A 9,654-nucleotide genomic window follows, 5' to 3' on the forward strand; every position below is an offset into this window, starting at 1 on the left:
AAACCCAGTAACCAGCAAACTGAAGAATTGGCAAGATCTCACCACTTCCCTTAAGAGAAGCAGGACGTCTGGACGCGGCCCAGCACTCTCCCCTCACACGTGGCAGATAACAGCAGTCACTGTAGGCCTCAGCTCCAGATAAGCCAGACCAAGACAGGGACCCACTGTTCCCCAACCTCGCCGGAAAGGAAGAGAGTGAGCTCTCTTATCTATGCCCTATTTATACCCCAAGTTACGTAAAGGAATAGCATGGAATACTTCCGTGATCACCTTCCTAGTTCCTTCCTGGTTACAAGCTGGTCTCCAGGAAGGCCTAGACTGAAACCATCACACCAGGCTTAATCCGTAAGGTAGAACTTTAACAGGTCTTGTGAGAAGGGTCCAGCTCCTTCAGATCACGAGGTTTTTGTCAGCCCTTGTTGCCCTTTTGCTGAAAGCTGGGTTTGGGCTCCCACAGCTGTTTGTTTTTGTAGCACTATTGTTTATTAGAGACCCCTGGTGGCCTAGTGGTTAGCATGCAGGACTCTCACTGCTGCAACCCGGGTTCGATTCCTCGGTCTCCCGGGCAGATGGAACCCGTTAGCCCTGTGAGGCCATCCATCTATGAGAAGGTCACTCTAAACAAACCTACGTCCTGAGGACCTCACTGCCATTGTCCAAGCGTGCTTGGCCCCGGCAGATGAACCTTAGGATTAAAGGGTGGGCTCAGTTCAGCGCAGGCTGTGTCTCACCTAAAAAAATCCATTGCGCAGGCTGGAAAGGTAAAAGACCTTTCCCCAGATCTTCGTTCGCGAAGACTGGCCATTATATTTATATTTGTTTATTAGGATGTAAAGAGCTAAAACCAATATGAGTTATACATCTTGGAGATGAAAGCTGAATTTCTAGCTGAGATGGAGTTCATTTCCCCTTGAGAAAGGGGAGTAATAGAGCAGCTTGGTGGGCATCTGTCATCCAGCCAAGGTCAACCTACCACAGTACTTTTTGGTGCCCAATGTGGGGTGAGACAATGGCAGTTACATATATATTGCGTGCTATAGTAATAGAAGTTATTGAGTAGCAAGCTCCTGTGTGGGACATGGAGTTTATCTCTTTATTTTGTTGAGTTTGTAACATGTTAATACAAACAATGGCTCTGTGCTTTGCCCTGACATTGGTGGCCTTGTTGTGCTACTTCCTGGGGACGATGAGGGAATACATCTCCCTCTCCCTGAGATTGATGCGGACATTTCTATAATGCAGACTCCAGCAGTCCTTGTTTATCCTTATGTAAGCTGTTCAATACTATAAACTAATACTGTTGGGACTGTTGGAGTTTGTGGAATCTGGTGTCATCCTGGTGTAAGAGAAAACAAACTGTAGGTGAGGAGATATTGAAATGTGCCCTGAAGTGGCCAGTTCCTGGGTGGCAGGGTATGTGGAAGGATTTGAGCAGGTTCCTAGGGTGATTATCACCTCCCATTGCCTGGAACTTTACATCTGAACAGTCAGTCAACCCTGGTAAACTGACGCATCACCTGATGGAAGGGTGTCTTGCGAACCCCAATGAAAACCAGTAACTTCTTGCCCTGTACTGGGGCCTGGCCTGTGCCTATTGAGGCACAGTTCAGTACTCTCAGAGGACTGTAGTGGAGGCAGGGACCCAAACTGCAATGGAGGACACTGTGGCTGAGATAGGGACTCAAATCACAACAACTACAGTAATTGCTCCAGTAGTGAAAAAGAAGAAATGGATAAGGCAAGCTACAGAAGAAGAAGAAGCAGGAGAATCAGGAGGGGAGAGGTCTGACCAAGAAGACGGTCCTTCAACAAAGAAATCGAAAGCAGTGAGACAAATCAAACAGGAAACCAAAGTTACCTGGTCCCTGACCTCATCAGAACTTTGAGACTTGCACAAAGATTAGAGCCGCCAGCCAGGTGAGTGAATTTCTGCCTGGTTGCTTTGATGCTGGGATAACAGGGCTGATAGTGAGCAACTGGAAGGTCATGAAGCCCAACAGCTGGGATCCCTTGTTAGAACTGGAGAATTGAAAGAGGAATTGGAAAAGAGGCAACAATTAGCAATCTCTGGAGACAACTCCTCTCAAGTGTGAGGGCAAGATATCCATTTAAGGAAGATCTTGTGAACTTCCTAGAAAAGTGGACCATTGCAGATGAAGGTATCCAGTACTTGAGAGAATTAGCAGTGCTAGAAGTCATTTATAGTAATCTAAAAAGTGATAACATCTCTAAAGATCCAGAGGATGTCCCTTGCACAATGGCCATGTGAAGGAAGGTGATTCAAAATGCCCCTGCATCATATTCCAACAGCCTAGTACCAATGTATTCATCGTCATCATCATCATCATGGCTAGGCTTCGCGAACGAAGATTTGGGAAGGACTCTACCCACATTTGCTACAAGCGCGCTGGTGGCTAAAGAGGCCAATGAGAGATAATAGCAATGTATTACCTGCAAATGAATCCACCAACTGTAGGGATGGCCTGTGAGTGGCTACTGCAGTTCGTTACTAGGATAGACTGCTGCTGTGGCTGCCTGGGGAGTTGCCACCACCCCCCCCAGTTACTGTTGTTGGTTCCTGGTCTTTACTGAGGAGAGGGAAAGAGTCGCTGCTGCCTGCCGTCTACCCATGGAGAAGCGTTTGCTACATTGTGTTTTTCTTCATTTTTTTTCCCACCCACGTGTTCCAGGGGGCGGTGGAGGGGGGGTAGGTTCTCTCAACCATTTTGTCTTGGCCTGGGGAAACCATGTGGCAAACTCCATTTTGTCTTTTGTTTTTGTCCTGGGGGTTGTGGGGCTAGAAAACAATTTCTGCCTTTTGTTGGCTTAAACCATTTTCCTTTATATCTTTGTAGGTACTGCTATTTCCTTTAGTAAATTGTTATTTTTTACTATATCTCTTTGTATTGTCCCTTCATTATTGGAGGGGGTGGGGAGAGGTGGAAACAAAAGGGGACTGGCTTATTTGGAGTTCTATTTCTCTGGTTGTTTTGTCCAAAACCAATACAGTATTTTTTGGCACCCAATGTGGAGCAGTAGAGAGGAGTAAAAAATAGCAATTTTGATTGAAGTATTTGTGCACTGATAACAGAACTCCCTGGCAATCACATTGCTCAGTCTATTCATGTTGGTGTGGCACCTAACCCTTTCTACATGTCCCCATATGTGGAACTATTTGCCCAGCATGGTGCTCTTTTTAAGATCAGGGAGAAGAACCAAGATTGCTTTGTTGATATACTACTGTGTGACATCAGTTGATAATGTGGTAACTTCTGAGACAATAAGTTTCATTTGGAATGTGTATTTGGTGTTGTTTGCCTGTCCTGACCTGGGTTGCTACCTCTGGGGGTATATTGATAATGGCACCCAGCCTGTGGGGGGAACAGGAGAGGGTGATTTTTCCCAACCTTTCACCCCTTTCTCCTTCAAGTCCACTGCAACAGGTTTTGAAAAGGTTGAATTCCCTCTGGATGCTAAGGATAGCATAATCTTGTTGCTATGTCTGCCAGGTTTTCTCAGTATGGTCTACCTCCTGTTTAGAGACAGGACCAAGATTTCTAGGGAAGTTGTCTAGAGGCCCACCCCAGGGGTGGATAATTCTGAGTGGCATGGAATGTGGGAGGACACGGACCAGTATTTGGAGAACTTCTCTCCTCCAATGGTCTGGAAGTTCACCCCTGAACAACTACAGGACCCTGTTAAAATAAGATTTGTGAAGGGAAAATGCTGTGGCAGCTCCAGAATGGTACAAATTACTGCAACATGCTGGGCCCTGACCACTGTCTACTGGACACTGCTTGGTATGATACAGCACCTACAGGAAGAGGGAAAAGGAAACAGACCAACAGGCCCCATGTCCATGCAAACCGCAGATGAACCAGAGGGGAAGAAAGACACATCAACAGACACCCTGGTCACTTAGGCTGCAGTTGAACCAGAAGGGCAGCCTAAGCCAGTAGCAGTCGCCCCATGCAGAAGAGGAAATTCAAGACCAAATCAGTTCGCACAGTGAGTGACAATGGGGAGGCAAGACCCTCACAATCAGTGAAGGAGATAGAGCCAGAGGTAATCATTCACTCCCTATCCATGGGTGAGCTGCACAATCTGTGTAAAGAGCTCACCCGCCAGATAGGTGAGCCCATATTGACCTGGCTGCTCTGAGTCTCGGATTCCACAGGCAACGAGATGGTCCTGGATGTTAGTGAAGCAAGGTACCTAGGATCCCTGTCCCGGGATGTGGGCATTGATGAGGGGATCACAAAGAAGTCAGAAATTCTCAGCCTCTAGAGGCAACTCCTGTCAAGCGTGAAGGAAAGATATGTTTTTAAGAAGACCTTTATATTCAACAAAGCCAGTGGAACATCATGGAGCAAGGAATCCCACACCTGAGAGAATTAGCAGTGCTGGAGATAATTTTTACAGATGATGAGCAATTCCCTTAAAGTCGGGACAATGTCCAGTGCACATCACAGATGTGGCTGAACCTTGCACAGTTTGGACCAGCGATATGCTGGCTACTTGGCAACACTGCAATGGAACAAGGGAGAAGAGAAAGTGAGCTCTTTGATGAAAAAATCTGGACCTATGAAGACACTGTCACTGCCCTGTTATGAGTCCAAGTCGCATCCATGAAAAAACTGGCTAAGCATGTCCAGGACTTGGAAGAGAAAATTAAAGAAAATTAAAGAGGGTCACCAGAAACTCAGAGAGGAGTTTAGGGAGGCAATTTTCCATGTCTCACCAGTGCAGACCAGAGTCTATGCTATTAGGAGCAGGCTAGGGAAAGAGGGTACGCTCCACAAGGTAATCTCTGTTTTTTCCTGTACAAACATGGAGAAGACATGAGGAGATGGGATGGAAAACCCACCTCTGCCCTAGCAGCATGGGTATGTGAGTTGAAAGGAGAAATGACTACCAAAGGAAATTCATAGAGGATGAATGCAGCTCCAGTCTCCCATGGATGGCCCCCTAGACAGAATAGAAGGGATGATGTCATGTCTGATCCTCTTGAAGGGACCTACAGGTCATATTTACAGGGAGGAAGCAATGAGTACTATGACCAGAACTAGAGGGACCCTGCCTCTAGACAGGTAGAGGCCAGGGATAACAGGATCTATTGGACTGTGTAGATCCAATGGCTTGGCACATCAGATCCACAGGAGTATAAGGTTTTAGTTGACACCAGCACACAATGTACCCTAATGCCATCGAGATATGTAGGGGCAGAATCCATCTCTATTTCTGGGGTGACAGGGCAGGCCCCAACAGTTGACTGTACTGGAAGCTGAAGTGAGCTTGACCGGGAAGAAGGGGCAAAAACACCCCATCGTGACTGGCCCAGAGGCCCTGTGCATCTTTGGCATAGATTAACTCAGAAGAGGGTATTTCAAAGACCCAAAAGGACATTGGTGGGCATTTGGGATAGCTGCTGTAGAGAGAGAAGAAGCAAGACAGCTGAGTACCTTGCCTGATCTTTTAGAGGACTGCTCTGCTGTGGGACTGCTGAGGGTTGAAGAACAATGGGTGTCAATCGCCACTGCAACAGTGCATCATTGGCAATACCGTACAAACCAAGACTCCATGATTCCCATCCATAAGATGACTCGTGAACTGGAGAGCCAGGGAGTGGTCAGCAAGACTCTCTCACCCTTTATTAGTCCTATATGGCTGGTGCGTAAGTTCAATGCAGAGTGGAGACTGACAGTAGACTATCCTGGCCTGAATGAGATCACACCACCACTGAGTGCCGCTGTGCCAGACATGTCGCTACCTTGTGACACAGAAGAAGAACAATTTCAAGTGGGGCCCAGAGCAACAACAAGCTTTTGAATATATCAAACAAGAGATTTCTCATGCAGTAACCCTAGGGCCAGTCAGGACAGGATAGGATGTAAAAAATGTACTCTACCCTGCAACTGGAGAGAATGGTCCTTCCTGGAGTCTCTAGCAAAAAGTACCTGGGGAGACTCAAGGATGACCTCTGGAGTTCTGGTGATGCCTTAAATGCACATTATATAGATTTTAGCTCAGCTTTCTAACACTTTAGAATAAGGACTTGTAGTTAACTACCTTCTTGAAATATTGTTTAATATTCCTTTTCAAGGATTCCAATGCAAAAGATTTTTAGCAAGGTAAACAACATTTTATCTGTAAAAAATGTTTTTAGAACAAGACATGACAAGCACATTGCTTGATATGACCAAGTCAAAATTATTCAGAAGACCCAGAGGCCTTGAAATTGTTCCAAGGAGGCCAGAAGATGCTGACGAAGAGGAGGATGGGAGGAAGGGGTGATCTTTTTGAGACCACCAACTCAGATCCAGGAGGCGTGCCGGAGGGAGGTCCAAAGGGATGGACAGTTTACAGGCTGGGTATCATGGCTAGGCTTCGCGAACAAAGATTTGGGAAGGGCTCTACCCATTTTTCATGCAAGCGCGTTGGTGGCTAAAAAGGCCAATATGAGAAAGGCAAGTCCGGTTGCAAAAGACACAGCAGAAAGACTCCTTAGATGGTATATTCTGCAAGGTTCGATTCTTTCTGCGTTGTCTTTTCTCCTCAAGAGTGATCCTGCGTGCTTTCTCAAAAGCATCAGCAGCGTCTCCAGGCCTCCGATTAGAGGCCAGAGTGGACCAGTTATGGTGATCAATATGCCCGAGGCTGAGTTGTTGCTTCAGGGAGTCCTTGTATCTTTTCTTTGGAGCTCCTCTCTTGCGGCAGCCAGTGGCAAGTTCACCATAGAGCAGGATCTTAGGGAGGCGGTGGTCCTTCATCCTAGAGACGTGCCCTGCCCATCGCAGTTGCGTTCTCAGTAACATGGCCTCAATACTCGTAATTGCTGCCTGTTCGAGAACAGATGTATTGGTCACATAGTCTGACCAATGGATGTTAAGGATTGTACGGAGGCAGCGTTGATGGAAGCGTTCTAGGAGACGCAGGTGGTGGCGGTAGATGACCCATGATTCGGAACCATATAAAAGAGTAGACAGCACTATGGCTCTGTAAACACTGATCTTGGTGCTTTTCTTCAAGTGTTTATTACGCCATACTCGTTTATGGAGTTTTCCAAAAGCACTATATGCCTTCGCTAACCTATTGTCTATCTCCCCATCAATCTTACCATCTGAGGAGATGAGGCTGCCTAGGTAATTAAACTGTTGGACTGAATTGAGTTCTGACTGGCCGATGGTGATGTGGGGATGGTGGGGGACTTCCTGGGGTGCAGGCTGATGGAGAACTTCTGTCTTCTTTAAGCTGACTTCCAGCCCAAAGAGCTCAGCAGCCTCTGCAAAGCAGGATGTTAAACGCTGCAGAGCTGCTTCTGTGTGGGCAACAAGGGCGGCGTCATCAGCATAGAGCAGCTCCCGGACAAGATGGTTTAGGGTCTTAGTATGGGCCTTCAGTCGCCTTAGGTTGAATAGGCTTCCATCAGTACGATATCGAATGTAGATACCGTCCTGATCATCGAGGTCTGCCGTGGCCCTTTGGAGCATCATACTGAAAAAGACTGTGAATAGGGTAGGAGCGAGAACGCAGCCTTGTTTCACACCATTCTTTATTAGAAAGGGCTCAGAAAGTGTGTTGCCATATCTGACTTGGCCGTGCTGATCCTCATGAAGTGAGATGATCATTTTAAGGAACTTGGGGGGACAACCTAAACGTTCCAAAATCTGCCACAGACCTTTTCTGCTCACAGTATCGAAAGCCTTGGTGAGGTCGACAAAGGTTACATAGAGACCTTTGTTCTGTTCCCTACACTTCTCTTGCAGTTGTCTGAGAACAAATATCATGTCTGTGGTGCTCCTGTTGGCTCTGAAGCCACACTGACTTTCAGGTAGAATTTCTTCTGCTATAGCGGGTATTAGTCTGTTCAGGAGTATTCTTGCCAAGATTTTGCCAGCAATGGAGAGCAGAGTAATACCACGGTAGTTTGAGCAGTCTGATTTAGTACCTTTCTTCTTATACAAGGTGATGATGACTGCATCACGAAGGTCTGAAGGTAGTTCGCCTAGTTCCCAACAGAGCACCACAAGCTCATGAAATTTAGCATGGAGTGCAAGGCCCCCATGTTTCCAGACTTCAGGTGGGATTCCATCAACCCCAGCTGCCTTGCTGATTTTCACCTGCTGTATGGCCTTGAGGGTTTCTCCTAGAGTGGGGGCAGTATCCAATTCGTATTTCACCGGTTGTTGTGTGATGGACTGAATTGCTGAGTCTTGTACTACACGGTTGGTACTGAAAAGAGTCTGAAAGTGTTCAGACCATCTATTCAGAATGGAGGTTTGATCTGTCAGAAGCGTTTGACCATCTGCACTGAGTAGTGGGCTTTGGACTTGGTATGTAGGCCCGTATGCTGTTTTCAGGGCCTCATAGAATCCTTTGTGATCCCCTGTATCTGCACAGAGTTGAGTTTTTGCAGCTAGATCGGTCCACCATTTGTTCTGGATGTCACGGAGTTTCTGTTGGAGCTTGCTGCAAACAAGACGAAAGGCTGTTTTTCTAGCATGACAGGATGGCAGTGCAAGGTGTGCTTGGTGGGCGGTTCTCTTCTTCCTCAACAATTCCTGGATTTCTTGATTATTTTCATCAAACCAGTCCTTGTTCTTCTTGAGGGAGAACCCTAAGGATTCTTCAGAGGATTGCAGGATGCTACTTTTAATATGCTGCCAAATTGTTTCGGGAGAGGAAACTGCAGAATCTGTGGAATGGTTATCAAGCTTAGTTTGAAGGTTTGCCAGGAATCTTTCTCTTACTGTGGCTGATTGGAGATCGTTAACTTGGAGTCTTCTCCTTGGGATACTGCCCCTTTTTGGTTTGAATTTGAGATTGAAGTTGAGTTTACAGCGCACAAGCCGATGGTCTGTTTGACATTCTGCGCTGGGCATCACGCGGGTATGGAGGACATCGTGGACATCTCTCTGTCGCACCAAGACATAATCAATGAGGTGCCAATGCTTAGACCTGGGGTGCATCCAGGTTGTCTTCAGACTATTTTTCTGCTGAAAGATAGTATTGGTGATGGTGAACTGTTGCTCCGCACAGAATTCTAGCAGAAATCGACCATTATCGTTGCAGTTTCCAACACCATGCTTGCCTAATACTCCTTTCCAGGCTTCAAAATTCTTACCTACTCTGGCGTTGAAATCACCAAGGATAATGATCTTATCATCTGCGGGCACCTTTTGGGTAAGACAGCGCAGGTCAGTGTAAAATTTATCTTTTTCAGCAGGGTCAGCTTGGAGAGTTGGGGCATATATACTGAAGATGACAACGTGTTGGTTGTTGTTTAGTGGAAGGCGTAGGGAGATAATGCGGTCAGAGTGACCTGTCGGCAGATTTTCGAGTTTAGGGACAATGGAGTTTTTGATCATGAAGCCGACACCTGAGAGATGTTTTTCGGTTCTGGGCTTACCTGACCAAAAGAGTGTGTAACCGGCACCATGTTCTCTGAGGCTGCCTTCCTCGTGAAGGCGAACTTCACTGAGAGCAGCAATGTCGATGTTGAGACGAGCCAGTTCATGGGCAATTAGGGCAGAACGTCGCTCAGGACGTCCGCTATTGGCAGAGTCGAGCATGGTTCTGATGTTCCAACATGCTAGAGTTAATTTGAGTACACCTTTGGAGGCAGGTGCATGCCTTTGTCTTTTGCTCTTTGTG

General features: G+C 46.7%; 1 long non-coding RNA gene across 1 annotated transcript in view; it reads right to left on the bottom strand.

Moving 5' to 3' along the window:
- Positions 1 to 332: 332 nt before the first annotated feature.
- Positions 333 to 9,654, bottom strand: part of LOC113981737 — a 27,815-nt gene continuing 18,493 nt past the window's right edge. Inside the window, exons 4-5 of the long non-coding RNA XR_003538514.1 lie at positions 3,550 to 3,557; positions 333 to 424 (exon numbers count right to left, since the gene is read on the bottom strand). This is a non-coding gene — a long non-coding RNA (uncharacterized LOC113981737). The remainder of the gene's footprint in view (positions 425 to 3,549; positions 3,558 to 9,654) is intronic.

The sequence above is a fragment of the Neopelma chrysocephalum genome, unplaced genomic scaffold (genome assembly GCF_003984885.1).
Source record: "Neopelma chrysocephalum unplaced genomic scaffold, ASM398488v2 Primary Assembly neopelma1_96738, whole genome shotgun sequence".
Classification (NCBI taxonomy): Eukaryota; Metazoa; Chordata; class Aves; order Passeriformes; family Pipridae; genus Neopelma; species Neopelma chrysocephalum.